The sequence below is a fragment of the Somniosus microcephalus genome, chromosome 3, assembly GCF_052327205.1.
Source record: "Somniosus microcephalus isolate GS21.2 chromosome 3, FLI_Smic_1.0, whole genome shotgun sequence".
In the NCBI taxonomy this organism is placed as follows: Eukaryota; Metazoa; Chordata; class Chondrichthyes; order Squaliformes; family Somniosidae; genus Somniosus; species Somniosus microcephalus.
The window spans coordinates 100,429,792-100,445,248 of record NC_140989.1 but is presented as its reverse complement, the minus strand read 5'-3'; positions in this window follow the sequence as shown (position 1 = coordinate 100,445,248).

The following is a 15,457-nucleotide window of genomic DNA, read 5'->3' as shown; positions in this document are numbered from 1 at the left end:
CCTTGCAGGACTTGTTCCATCGCTCTTTGCCGTATCGCCGGAGCTGATGCTACTCCGAATACCAGTCGATTATACTGGTAAAGACCTTTGTGAGTGTTTATCGTGAGATACTTCCTAGAGGATTCTTCAACCTCCATCTGCAAATATGCTTGTGCTAGGTCAATTTTTGTAAAACGCTTCCCTCCAGACAGTGAGGCGAAGATATCTTCTATCCTTGGAAGAGGATATTGTACTGTGTGAAGGATTGGGTTCACCGTCACCTTGAAGTTCCCACAGATGCGAACCTTCCTTGGCTCCTCAGACTTATTGTTTAACGTTTTCTTCATGACAGGAACGATGGGTGTCGCCCACTCGCTCCAGTCTACCTTAGATAACACGCCTGCATTCCCCAGATTCTCCAGCTCTGCCTCGATAGCTGGGCGAATTGCATATGGTACCGGTCTTGCTTTGAAAAACTTGGGAATTGCATTCTCCTCTATTTTTATCGAGGCAGTTACGCCTTTAAGAGTGCCCAGTTCTTGTTGAAATACCTCTTTGGCGTCAGCTAAGATTGTTGACAATCGTCCAGGAGTGACGTCGTCATCCTTTTTACCAGCCACCGTCAGTGCCTGAATGGAGTGCCAGTCTAAACTTATCATTCTGATCCATTCACATCCCAATAACGGTGGTCCACCATCTTGCAGTATGTAGAGATACAATTTCTGTATTTCCTTGCCGTTGTATTCGACAGGCACCCTTATTTTTCCTCTGGGGTATACTTTTTGCCCCGTATACGTCCTCAAGACAATGGATGTCTCTCTCAAGAGTATGTTTGAGAATAGCCGCTCGTAGTCTCGTCGATTCATGATGGTTAGAGCTGATCCTGTATCAAATTCCATTTTGACTTGGGACCCTGCTATCGTGAGGGTGACCCAAATGATTCGGTGATCCTCTTTTGCGATTATGTTGTGAAGTTTGAGACAGCTTAGTCTCTTGTTCCCGGATTCACTATCGCTCATCTGGTCTTCGGAACTACTGTCTGTCATCTTTTGTACTTTCCTGTACGGTTCCTTAGTAGCCTTTTTGTTGTCATTGGTCTTCTTCCCAGACCTGCAAACTCGTGCAATGTGTCCCATCTTTCCGCATTGCCTGCATATTTTGTCCTTGGACCAGCAGTCCTTCTGGTCATGGTTTGTTCTGCCGCAGCAATAACATTTTGCAAATCCCCGTGTCATTTCGTGGGTGCCGTATTCCTGTGGCGTTTGTTGTATTTCCGCAGCTCCCCTTGCTGCTGCTTCGTACGATACTGCCACACTGAAAGCCTTATCTAGCGTCAGCTCTTTCTCTGAGAGTAACCTCTTCTGGGTTCCTTCACTCAGGAGTCCACAGACAAATTTGTCCCATAAGGTATCTGCCAGTCCTGCTCCGAACTGGCAGTGCTTTGATAGCTTGCGTAGTTCCGTAAGGTAATCCGCATTGCTCTCATTTTTATGCTGATTTCTCCTGTGGAATTTAAATCTTTCTGCTATCAGCAGCGGTGTAGGATTTAAGTGTTCCTGTAGGATAGCAACAATTTCATTAAAACTCTTCGCCTTCGGTTTGGCTGGAGTAATCAGGTCCCGCAATAGGCCGTACGTTCTTGCGCCCATTAAATTTAGCAATACCGATGCCTTTTTCTCATTGGCTATTTCGTTTGCCTCGCAATATACCTCGACTCTTTCCACATACGTGGTCCAGTCTTCTATTGCATTATCGAAGGCAGTGATATCGCCAGTCTTTGGCATCTTGAAAATCTAGTCCCCGATGGATCAAAATGGCGCCTCCCGCACTTTTCCTTCTTCCCCGCCGAGTTAAGATGGCGCCTCCCGCGCTTTCCCGCCACTGCCGCTGCTGCCAACGCTGTTGCTGGCGATTATATTTACTTTACTATCCTGTAATGGCGACGCCAATGGTCTTCGCGCCTCCCCGATCGCTGCTGCCAACGCCGCTCTCCGCGGTATTTTTATTTTTCTATCACGCTTCAATGTTTGCTCCGTTAATTGAAGAACCATTCCCGTCGTGGAGCGGACCCTCTGGGACACGTCCCTCCCTCTTCTTAAGTCCGAACGCTGCCCGGCTGCAAAGCACCGGCCGCGCCCTGTGTGCTCCACCCTCTCTCTCTCTCTTTGCTTCCCGACTCGCTGCCCGGCCCCGTTGCAGAGCCACCCGATCGAGCTCTAGCCCGCCGCAGCCCAGGAAGGATCAGTGCACTACCTGCCACCAGCCCGATTAGCTGGGAAACCACAGACTGGAGACCAAGCCTGGCTCTCGACAGTCTCTCCTGCACTTTTCAATTCGATGATTTGGAGGGCGGTTGCCCACGGTCGACGCCCGTTTCTCGAGTTTCTTTGGATTATTTTTTTTTTCTTTCTTCTGGCTTCGACCTTCAATAACGTCGTCTGAGGTGCTGCCGAGTTGCAGGTAAGTTCGTTTCTTACTCATCGCCAGTATTATGTCCGTGTATAATTGAGACACGGACTGCAGGAGTTGATTATAACAAGTCTTTACTGAATGGAGACAACCTGGAAACTGAAACTACAGAAGCCTGCTAGGGCCTTTTATACAGGGGTGGTCACTGCTGGTACTGCAGTCTGAGACCAGTTATTCCCTTAAAGGTAACTACACAACAAAAAGGTCATCAGATTCCTGTACTTTCCTGTAGTCCCCCCACCCCCCACCCCCCGCCACCCCCGAGGATACTAGTGGAAATATTTTCTGTGGTTGTAGCACTCTCTACTCTGATCCAATGTTTTGGATATTGGGACAAGGGTCCAGGGAGTGTGTTGATATTTGCATTTGGACAACAACTTCAGGGCTTCATCATTTGGAAAAGTTTCATAAACAACCGGTTTAAGTTGATGACTTTAAAGTCACATGAGCTAACTCTGTTGATCACAGAAATATTCTGAGACTTTGCAAGTTACAGGCATGATTGATTTCTTGTTCGCACTGATTGTTGTTTGTAATAAAACTCTCTGTTCGTCACCCAGCCTTTCTACTGTGGATGTTTTTGTTCTTAGTACTAGAGAAACAGTTTCTGGATTTCTTGTTCTGTGGGCTACTCTTTTGGAAAAGTAGTAGAAAGCTCCAAATTGTGCCTGCCATAGTTTGAAATGGATGATTCTCTAACCTTATAACATTCAGAGTCGCTGCCAATGAGGAAATTAAACTCCTCATTATTATAGAAAGGCAATGAGAGCAATGTTACAGTAACATTAAAATGTGCATAATGGGGGTTAAATTGGGCCACGTAGTGCCCGTTTTTCAGGCACCGCGCAGCCGCCTAAGGCCCCAAGATGGCGGTCAGGAAGCGGGTGCACACTTCCAACCAGATGTGCACTGCCCACCCTATTGGGTAAGGCCAAACAAACGGCGTCCTCTACCCACACCTGAAGCAGGTGTTATGCTGTTTGCATATGTAAATAAGGGGCCTAAAGCCTACTTCAGGTCCCTACTCCAACATTGGTTTGTCTGGCGGCACCTTCCCCCCCACCCCCGGCCACAACCTCCAGGCCCCCCTGACCAACCTCCCCACCCACCACCTCCAGACCCGCAGACTGACCACACCCCTGGCCCCTAGGCCCTCCAACCGACCTCCTCCCTGCCTCGGCCTCCGGGCGCCTCGGCCGATCTCCCCTGGTATCGGCCTCTCTCCAGGCTCTAACCACTAGGCCCCCCGACCAACCTTCCCCCAGGCGCTGACCTCCAGGTCCCCCCAACCAACCTCCACCTGGCTCCGACCTCCATGTCCTCTGACCGTTCTCCCCCCAGTTCCCGACCTCCAGGCCCCCAACCCCTGATCACCCTCGCCGGACCCCTGATCACTCCCCCAAGGCCTGATCTTTCTCTCCCCCCCTCCCACCCCCGAGGACCGATCGTGATCCTCCCAAGGCCCGTTATCCCTCCCCCCGATTCCCAATATTCCTGGCCCCAAGGCCCGATCTTCCTCTCTGCAAGAACCCCTTCTCCCTCTCCCCGAGGTTCAATCTTCCTCCCCCTCCAGTCCCAACCCGAGGCTCCCACTTGCTCCCGCCCCCTCCAACCCCCACAATCCCAACCACAAAGTCCAAACCACTTACCTGTGGACGTTGCAGCACTTACCTGTGCTGCCTCCTCCCGCAGTGCCATCTTCAGTGTAATGAGGTCTGAGGCCCAATATTCTGGGCTCTTCAGATCTCAAAATTTGTAATTACCCCATGCGCGGTGGTTGGGGGATGGGGGTGGGGGGTCTGAATTTCTACCCCAATGACTTAGACTTCTGCTTTCTCAGGTTTGGTTGGTAAACAGGAAATAAAGAGTTAGGGTAAATGGGTGTCACTCAGACTAGGTTGGGTTGGAAGCAGTGTACCCAGGGGGTCAGTGCTGGGTCCATGTAGGTAAGTGTGAGGTAATACATTCTGGGTGATGTTATGGGGTTATACCCTGAATGGAAAGATGCTGAAATGTGTGGATAAACAGAGGTTAGGGATTGAAATCCATCATTCCTTGAAAGTGTGAGTGCAGATAGATAAAATCATAAAAAAGGACAACAACATTTGGGGAATAGCATACAAGAATAAAGAAGTAATGATAAATTTGTACAAAGCCTTAATTAGGCCACAATTTGAACAATCAGGCCAGTTAGATGGTCCATGAGACCCATTTTTAAAATTCCATTTTGAATGTACACATTATTGCAATGGTAATGGTAACAGAAATTTGGATTTACCATCAACTAATGAACTGGCAAATGATCTTTCACTTGACTATTTTCTATTTAGTGGTCTCCAGGTTGTGGGGTCTTTCTTCGGTAAGCCTGTTCAGTTGGATAAAGTGAGGAGCTCTCCCTGTGTCCTGGACAACATTTCTTCCTCAACTAAGAAAAGATTAACTGGTCATTTATCCCATTTGTTGTTTGTGGGACCATGCTTTGTGCAGAGTGACCACACTTCAAGAAGTAATTCCTTGGATGTGAAACACTTTGGGATGTACTTAGGACATAATACAGCACTACATAATGCAAATGCTTTCCTTCTCTTTGCCCTTTTCTAGGACAGCCATCACTCACAGAGTTACATCGAGACTACAACACAGAAACAGGCCCTAGAAAGAAAGAAAGAAAGATTTGCATTTATATAGCGCCTTTCATGATCACCGGACGTCTCAAAGCACTTTACAGTACTTTTGGAGTGTAGTCACTGTTATAATGTGGGACACGTGGCAGCCAATTTGTGCACAGCAAGGTCCCACAAACAGCAATGTGATAATGGCCAGATAATATTTCTGTTATGTTGGTTGAGGAATAAATATTGGCCATGACAGGGGGATAACTCCCCTGCTCCTCTTCAAAATAGTGCCATGGGATCTTTTACGTCCACCTGAGAGAGCAGATGGGGCCTCGGTTTAACGTCTCATCCGAAAGTCATTGAAAAGGGTCTGTATCAGCGTTTATGCTCCACACAAGCCTCTTCTCACCTCTCTTCATCTGAACCTATCAGCATTTGGCTCATTCATTGGTGGCTCTGACATCCCATGTATGTTCTTCGTTATTAATCATTCTGTAATCATTAGTTGTACCGTTTTTATTGCACTCCAGAACCTCCACTCCCCAAAAGTTTTTTATACAATACTATTAAAATAAAACTCCTTAGTAAATATCAGTATTACACTCCCTTTTGTCCTGCAATTGTGCTTTGTGTGTCTGTACCTGCTGAGCTGCCATGTGTCGCAGTCTGCAGGTCAGGATTCAAAGCTGTGTTCTGTGTGTAATGTAACTCTGGACCAGACGATACTCTCTTGAGAGCCATTTTTCTCTTAGCCATGTCTTACAGTCCTAATGCACCTGTGTAGGCACAGAATGTTAGGCAAAATTTAAAAACTTGTTTATAAACTTGGATTCATCTTACAATCTAGCAGCGAACAATTAATGAGTTGACAAACTCATGATAGTGTAATAGGATTATTGAAAGAATGTTGGCACTGAGGAAATGCTCTGTGGTCGTATTCCATTTCAGTACTCATATAAAGAAATGTAACGTGTGATCTTTCTCAGATGCTGTATGATATAAAACACATATGGAAAATTGCATAAGTTAATTTATACATGCTTTCACAACTTCTAAGCCTGGGGATAGTCTGGGAGGAGTGGAACTATGCATCTGGTGGTGGCTTGGAAGGATCCGGCGGTGTAAAAGTTTAATGCTGTGGTGGCATTCATGTCCACAGGAAGTCCATGTAGTACAAGCTGTTTGTTGGTCTGCCTCCAAGAGGTGGCACAGCTATTTGGCATCCCCTTTGTGGAATAGAAGCATTGAAGGCTGCTTTTGTTTGACGTGTCCAGGAAGGACTGCTTGAGCTAGTAAATGGAGATACTAGGGCTTGGTTGGGTGTGTATATAACGTCTGAGGTACTGTCGCATTTGCTTTTCCTGTCCACTCAAAAATTGTTCTTTGTTTTCCAAATCTAGGAGCATGATTGCAAGTCCCAAATGAATTTCCGTTTTGCCCATTTTGGTTGTTGCAAGTGAAATAGCAGCTGGAAGCAAGATTATAAGGGTCAAAGAGGGAAAAAGTCTTTGCAGTACAATAAAGCAGGCCTAAACAGCAACGCCAACATGTTCCCATAAAGGTCAAGGGTGGGGCCAACAAGCCCAGGGAACCCTGGATGTCAAGGGATATGCAAGAATGGATTAGGAAAAAAAGGGAGGCTTTTGGCAGATACAAAGGACTAAAAACAGTGGAAGACCTAGAGGAGTATAGAAACTGCAGGGAGTACTTAAAAAAGAAATTAGGAGAGCGAAGAGGGGGCATGAAAAAACACTGGTGGGCAAAATAAAGGAAAATCCCAAGGTGTTTTATATGTATATTAAGGGCATGAGGATAACAAGGGAAAGAGTAGGGCCCATTCGGGACCAAAGTGGCAATCTGTGTGTAGAGCCAGAAGATGTAGGTGAGGTTTTAAATGAATATTTTGCATCTGTGTTCACTATGGAGAAGGATGATGTAGGCATAGAAATCAGGCAGGGGGATTGTGATATACTTGAACAAATTAGCATTGAGAGGGAGGAGGTAGTAGCAGTTTTAGCGGGCTTAAAAGTGGATAAATCCCCAGGCCCAGACGAGATGTATCCCAGGCTGCTGTGTGAGGCAAGGGAGGCGATTGCAGGGGCTCTGACACAAATTTTCAGAACCTCTCTGGCCACAGGGGAGGTGGCAGAGGACTGGCGGACAGCTAACGTAGTATCATTATTCAAGAAGGATAGTAGGGATAAACCAGGGAATTACAGGCCAGTGAGCCTAACATCAGTGGTAGGGAAATTATTGGAAAAAATTCTGAGGGACAGAATTAGTCTCCACTTGGAGAGGCAAGGATTAATTAAGGATAGTCAGCATGGCTTTATCAGGGGGAGATCATGTCTAACCAATTTGATTGAATTTTTCGAGGGGGTGACTAGGTGTGTGGATGAGGGTACCGCAGGGATCGGTGTTGGGTCCTTTGCTGTTTGTAGTATACATTAATGATTTAGATATGAATGTAGGAGGTATGATCAGTAAGTTCGCAGATGACACGAAAATTGGTGGAGTGGTAAGTAGCGAGGAGGGAAGCCTCAGGCTACAGGACGATATAGATGGGTTGGTCAGATGGGCAGAACAGTGGCAAATGGAATTTAACCCTGAAAAGTGTGAGGTGATGCATTTTGGGAGGACTAACAAGGCAAGGGAATACACAATGAATGGTAGGACCCTAGGAAGGACAGAGGATCAGAGGGACCTTGGTGTGCATGTACATAGATCCCTGAAGGCAGCAGGACAGGTAGATAAGGTGGTTAAAGAGGCATATGGGATACTTGCCTTCATTAGCCGAGGCATAGAATATAAGAGCAGGGAGGTTATGATGGAGCTGTACAAAACGCTAGTTAGGCCACAGCTGGAATACTGTGTGCAGTTCTGATCGCCACACTATAGGAAGGATGTGATTGCATTGGAGAGGGTGCAGACGAGATTCACCAGGATGTTACCTGGGCTGGCGCGCTGAAGAGAGACTGGACAGGCTGGGGTTGTTTTCCTTACAGCAGAGAAGGCTGAGGGGGAACCTGATTAAGGTGTACAAAATTATGAGGGGCATAGATAGGGTAGATAAAAAGGAACTTTCCCCTTAGTAGAGGGGTCAATAACCAGGGGGCATAGTTTCAAGGTAAGGGGCAGGAGGTTTAGAGGGGATTTGAGGAAAAACTTTTTCACCCAGAGGGTGGTTGGCATCTGGAACTCACTGCCTGAAAGGGTGGTAGAGGCAGGAACCCTCACAACATTCAAGAAGCATTTAGATGAGCACTTGAAACGCCATAGCATACAAGGCTACGGACCAAGTGCTGGAAAATGGGATTAGAATAGACAGGGCTTGAAGGCCGGCGCGGACATGATGGGCCGAAGGGCCTCTTTCTGTGCTGTATAACTCTATGACTAAAAATAATGCACCAATAAAAATGCAGAAAAAGCAATATACAGTACTACGCAAAGAAAATCTAACTTTCCCACTAAAAATGATCAAGTGATATTTGCTTTTGAAAAGCCTACTCTTACAGGCCAGGCAATTGAAACACTGGTTTCAGATGGGTCTTGTTAACAAGAAAGCACCGAAAAAGCTGCAAGATCCAGTGTGTGACTCAGCCTCGAGAATCCCGACATTTTCTTCGTGCCTGTGGACCTTTATGAAATTAAGGCTGCAATCTTGCTGTGGTTTTAATTTTGATTAGAAATGTCTTCAGTTGTTTGTGCAATCTTCTAACATACAACTTCAGAAAAAAAGATTTAATTTAAAGGCTGTTTAATTGAATTTGACATCTGGGTGTGGAAATTAACTACAAATGAAGAGAAAATTCCCACTGAGGTTTTCATTACTTTCAGAGCTTAATGACTCTCACAGTGTAACCCTATGTTTCTGGTTTAATTTTACTTGTGCAAACTGGCTGTATCTAATTCTAAAAATCAATATCTTGCTGACTTCTATGTAAAATCACTACGAGCATCAATTACAAGTGCTTAACAAAGCTACAATTCATTATGTTTGATCTATAGCTAGTTCTTTACCATTGAGAAAGTTTTTTACCTGATCAGCTCAGTGGATAAATACACCACCTCTGTGTGGCATAGGTGCAGTCCTTGGTCTATGCACCATTTTACTGAAATAAAAACAGAAAATGCTGGAGATACTCAGCAAGTCAGGCAGCATCTGTGAAGAGAGAAACAGAGTTAACGTTTCAGGTCGATGACCTTTCGTCAGAACTGGAAAAAAGAGGAAATGGAACAGATTTTTAAGCAAGTGTAGGGGCTGGGAAAGATTTCCAGCATCTGCAGTATTTTCTTTTTGTATCAGCATTTTACTGAGCTCGGAGAGGATAGCTTAAAGAGGAACGTTGGAAGGTAGAAACGTATAGGAACGGAAAAGACCACTGCAGTCCATCTGGCTGGTCTCAGTGTCGAGGAAATATAAAATCCTGGGATACCTGACATATCCCTCTGTGAAATGACTTATCAAACTCTCTTTCGAATTTCCAGATGCAGTCAGACCAATGGCTTCCCTTGACAATCCATCCCATACATTAACCACTTTCTGCATAAAGTAGTTGAATCTGACTGTTGGTGTCAGCCATGACTCAGTGGGAACCCTCTTATGTCTGAGTCAGAAGGTTGGGGGTTCAAGCCCCACTCCAGGGACTTAACCATATCATCTAGATTAATACTTCTTGAGAAAGGAGGGAGAGAGGAAAAAAATGGAACTTTAGACCAGTTAGCCTGACATCAGTAGTAGGGAAAATGTTAGAATCTATTATTAGGGATGTGGTAACAGGGCACTTAGAAAATCATTATATGATTGGGCAGAGTCAATACAGATTTGTGAAAAGGAAATCGTGTTCGACAAACCTGATAATAGGATTGGGCAGTCACCACAGATTTATGAAAGGGAAATCATGTACGACAAATTTGTTAGAGTTTTCTGAGGTTGTAACTAGCAAGTTAGATAAGGGGGAAGCAGTGGATGTAGTGTATTTGGATTTTCAAAAAGCATTCGATAAGGTGCCACAGAAGAGGTTATTACACAAAATTAGGGCTCGTGGGATTGCAGGTAATATACGAGCATGGATTGAGGGTTGATTAATGGACAGAAAACAGAGAGTAGGAATAAACAGCTACAACTAGAGGGTTACAGCAAGGATTAGTGCTTGGACCTCAGCTATTTACAATCTGTATCAATGACTTAGATGAAGGGACCAAGTGTAATGTATGCAAGTTTGCTGATAGCGCCGCGATATTGAATGAGAGCACCCCAAGAGGGAGGGGGAGCACTTCAAGCAGCATCCCACCTCCTGCTTGGGGCACTACCGTTCAATTTTGGGCACAAGGGCGCTAACATTTTCGGGGCGCTAAAAGTTAGCGAGCCAATTTCCCCCCCATTTGCTTCCCTAATTGCTTGCTGTACCTGCATGTTAACTTTCAGCGATCGTGTATAAGGACACCCAAGTCCCTCTGAACACCAACATTTCCCAATCTCTCACCATTTAAAAAATATTCTGCTTTTCTATTTTTCCTACCAAAGTGATTAACTTCACATTTCTCCACATTGGGCCAGAAATTCCAGAACGGGGCTTGCAGCGCGTGCAAGCCCCGTATTTGCACTTACCCCACGCTCCTGCCGATCAGCTCCAGGGACGCCTGCACTTGCAGAAACTGAAAGAAGAATCCCGGGCAGCGTATGACGTCACGCCGCCCAGGAGTGCAGCCAGCGCGGAGCCAGGAGCGTGCAGTGTAAGTGAGACACGCCCCTTGAGGTCTCAGTTTCACTGGACACGCCCCCAATGTTTCTGTCAAGCTGCTTTGCTTTTTTACATGCAAAGCAGCAGTTTAAATAGGTTTTTGGAAGTTTTTTGAAGATTTTGGTAACTTTTATAAACTTTTTAAAATGTTTACATTATTTTGAGTAATCTGAAGTAGTTTTAAAGAGAATTAAAGCAATTTAAAGACTTTTAAAAGCCCTAAAAGAATTTTTTAAATTCCATTTATTTATTTAGCAATGTCGTCGTCATACGTGTCTTCACACTGTTCCCTTTGGGGAACTGTATGAAGTGGTGGAAGGATTTATGGCCGTTATTAACGCTCATTCCGTGACCGTAACCATCTTTGAACCAGCCATTAGGGCGGTTAGTCCTATGGCGGGAGGGTTTTACGGGCTCCCACAAGCTATACAAGGAGGGGGGCCACCCACACCCACGGACGCAAATATCCCACTGGATGTCAACCCAGAATTTAGAGCCGGAGCTCCGACTCCACTTGCCGGGACTGTCTGGAGCGGGGTTCGAAACCCTACCCTGATCTGGCCCAGCGGCGGGGATCCTACCGCTATGACAAAGGCCCAATCCGATTAGCAACGTGAAATGGCAGCATAGGGCTCCAGTCACGGGGAGGGAAAAGGCGCAGGAAACGTATGGGTGTCACCTTTTGTGCGGAGTGGGCCTTTTGCGTAGCAGTAAGCATCCCCGCCGCTGGGCCAGAAGGAGTAGGGTTTTGAACCCCACTCCAGACAGTCCCGGCAAGTGGAGTCGGAGCTCCAACTTTAAATTCTGGGTGGACATCCAGCGGGATACTTGCGTCCGTGGGTGTTGGTGGCCCCCCCCCTCAGATGGGTTGTGGGAGCCCGTAAAACCCTCCCGCCATAGGACTAACCACCCTAATGGCTGGTTCAAAGATGGTTACGGTCACAGAATGAGCGTTAATCACGGCCATAAATCCTTCCACCACTTCATACAGTTCCCCAAAGGGAACAGTGTGAGGATACGTCCGATGATGACCTCTTGCGCAATGCACCTCCTTGGACCCTCAGTCGCAGATGCGAGGGGGCAAGTCGTGCAATAGTTAAATTTTTTATTTTATTGACATGTAAAATGTTGGCCCAATAATTCCCTTCCAAATGCGCTAGTACGGTTGGGGTACTTACGCATCTGGCCGGATGAAATGCCGGTTTTCAGCATGCACAGTGCATGTGGGGAAAACCGGCATTTCCTGTCCTCTGAACGAAGGGGTTCAGAGGCAGAACGCGTGCGACTGCACAGGCAGCGCGTGCGCAGTATAATTCGCCGCTTTCATTAATGCTTTCAGTGAGGTCCAGTCATTACAACTTACACATGAAAAAAGCATGGGTACAGTTGCTCCAGAGGCTGCGGAGGAAGATATTTCTTATCGTGGAGCTTCTGAAAGTATGTATGTCTGTATATATTCCTTTGCGTGTTATGTATATATTCCTTTACTTATGTGTATGAATGTATTATTTAATTATGACTTTCAGAGAAAGTAACTTATTGGAAAATCATAATTAAAAACATACATTCATACACATTAGTAAAGGAATATAAAACATACATACATATACGTAAAGGAATATACGTGGACATACATACATAACTCATTCTCACATTCCATTCACACAGCTACAATTGCTCCTTCTACCTACCGTTCTGAAAACCCTTTTAAAAAAAAAAAAATTTTAACTTTAAAACTTACTTAAAATTTCTTAAAATAACTTCCCTCCCTTTCCCAAACAAAAATATTGCATTTCAAAAGCTCCACGATAAAATATATCTTCCTCCGCAGCCAATGAACAACTTTACACTTGCTTTTTTCAAGTGTAACTTCTAAGGACTTAACCTCACGGATGAAATCCACGAAGTTCACTGCGCAAGCGCTGCCTGTGCAGTCGCACGCGCTCGAGGTCTGGAAATGCCGGCGTTCCCCGCATGCGCTGTTCATGCTGAACGCCGGCATTTCCAACTACCAGAAGCGTGAGTACCCCGAGCGCACTCACGCTTCTGGCCTGGAATTTCTGGCCCAATATATTCCATCTACCATGTTCTTGCCCATTCACTTAACCTGCCTATATTCCTTTGCTGCCTCTTTGCATCCTCCTGACAACTTACTTTCCCACCTAGCTTTGTATCGGCAGCCCTCCCATCAGCACAACTCCACCCTTGTGCCTTCTTCATTTCACACACCCAAGAAATGCATCCTGCCCAGCCAGTGGGACCGCAGGTGGATGATTCCATCCCGAAATGCCGGCCACAAAGGGGCTGTCTGGGATGCATCCTTCCGTCTGATTGCTTCCTTCTCTTCTGCGTCTTCCTCTTCCCTCTGCAACCGGATGCTGTAAATGTGAAATGACAGCATAAAATACAGCAAATACTCAGTTGGTCAGGCAGCATGTCGACCCGGATGTTGTGTGACCTGCAGAATATTCGCAGCGTGTTGTCTTCTCAAAGGCGTCCACTTACCATCTGAGCCCTTGCAAGCGTCCAGTAACACTCCCAAAACACTTTTAAAAACTTTTCACATCTATTGCAGCAAGCCACCACTTTAATAAAAAAATTTAAAAGTCCAAACCCTTCCAATCAAACTTACCTGATTGATGTGTGTGTCTCTTTACCAGCTGTAGATATTTCCCCTGTCAGCGTCTGTCAGCCTGTTAACCTGGCATGTTTAGGACCCAGCACTGACTTGAGCGCTAGGGCCGAAGTTCGCATAGGTGACGTTAAGTCGGCGTGGTGTCACCATGCCACCATTTTTTTTCAGGGTGCTGCCGATTACTGGCAGCACAAAGGGGGCAACCAATATGGCCGCCGCCGCCCGGGATCGCCTCCTGCTGACGCAAGAATGGCATCCACCATTTATTCACACATCGCTGACACTACCAGGTGGCGGTAAGGACATCAGTTTCCCAAGAAGTCTTACTGCAATTATGTAGAGCTTTGGTGAGACCACACCTGGAGTACTGTGTACAGTTTTAGTCTCATTACCAAAGGAAGGATATACTTGCCTTAGAGGGAGTGCAACGAAGTTTCACCAAACTAATTCCTGGGATGGGGTGGGGTGGGGGGGAGATTGTCCTATGAGAAGAGATTGAGTAGACTAAGCCTATATTTCCTAGACTTTAGAAGAATGAGAGGTGATCTCATTGAAATGTATAAAATTCTTAGGGGGCTTGACAAGGTAAATGCTGGGAGGATGTTTCTCCTGGCTGGTGAGTCTAAAACTAGGGGGCCACAGTCTCAGAATAAGGGGTCGGCCATTTAGGACTGAGATGGGGAGAAATTTCTTCACTCAAAGGGTTGTGATTCTTTGGAATTCTCTGCCCCAGAAGGTTGTGGATGCTCAGTTATTGGGTATATTCAAGACAGAGATCGATAGATTTTTAGATACTAAGGGAATCAAGGGATATGGGAATCGTGTGGGAAGGTGGAGTTGAGGTAGTAGATCAGTCATGATCTTATTGAATAGTGGAGCAGGTTCTAAGGGCCGAATGGCCTACTCCTGCTCCTATTCCTTTTGTCTTTATGCTCTTATACTTCAGTGCATTACTAAGGGAGTGCTGAAAAATTTAGGTCCTTCTTTCAGATGAGATGTTAAACCAAGACCATATCTGTTCTCTCTCAGGCAGATGTATGTAAAAATTCCTGTGGAACGATTTGAAAGAGAGCAGGGTAGTTCTCTCAGTGTCTGGCTAACATTTACTCCCCCATCCACTGTCAGTGGATTAGTCATTGATCTCATTTGCAGGACTTTGCTCTGTGCATATCAGCTACTGTGTTTCTCTACATTACAATAATGAAGAGTTCTTCTTTGGCATAAAGCACTTTGAGATGTCCTGAGGTTGTGAAAGATGTGGTGTAAATCCAAGTTCTTTCTTTCTTAGAGTAGATTTTCACCCACTCTTCTAAGTTTAAGGGAATGCTTTCTTGTTGTAGAATCGGATGGCTTTGGATGCTACAATTGGTGTCGATACTCCTGACTCAGGGAGTTTCTACTTCGGATGACAACTGAATAATGCATGTGTGTGGGTGCTGGGCAAGGAGAGGATTGAGCTTGGCTGTGTACTGCTATTCATAGTAGAGTAGCTTGCCAACACTCACTTTCTTGACTCACACATGAGGAATCGTCACTTTGACAAGATACCGCTGGACTACTGATGACTATGGAACCGTGCCCCAGCAGAAGTTTGTGGCTTCAAGAGAAAGGAAAAATGATTGAAAAAGTAAAGTGGTTTCAAAACTTGTTTATTTGTGGTCACAACTTGTTTATTTGTGGAGTATAAGTACTATTATCTTTGGCTGTAAGCTAGTCTTTTCTCTACCCAGCACAAATATCATGACTGCTGTATGACAGGAAGTGCAGTCAGTGCTGACTGGAGTGCCAAGACACTGTAAATATCCAAATTGCACTTTCCTACAAAAAGACTGAACCCTGTCACAGAATGGTACTGTAAAAAGATTTGTAGCACTTAACAATATTTATGGCCGCTTGAACTCTGAACTCAAAGGAGAACATGAGGAAGTGGTATGTTACCTAACAGACATATGAAAAGGGCAACAAAAGAGGCAAAAAAAAACTACTGCTGATGAATGCAGTTCAAAAACAGTGTC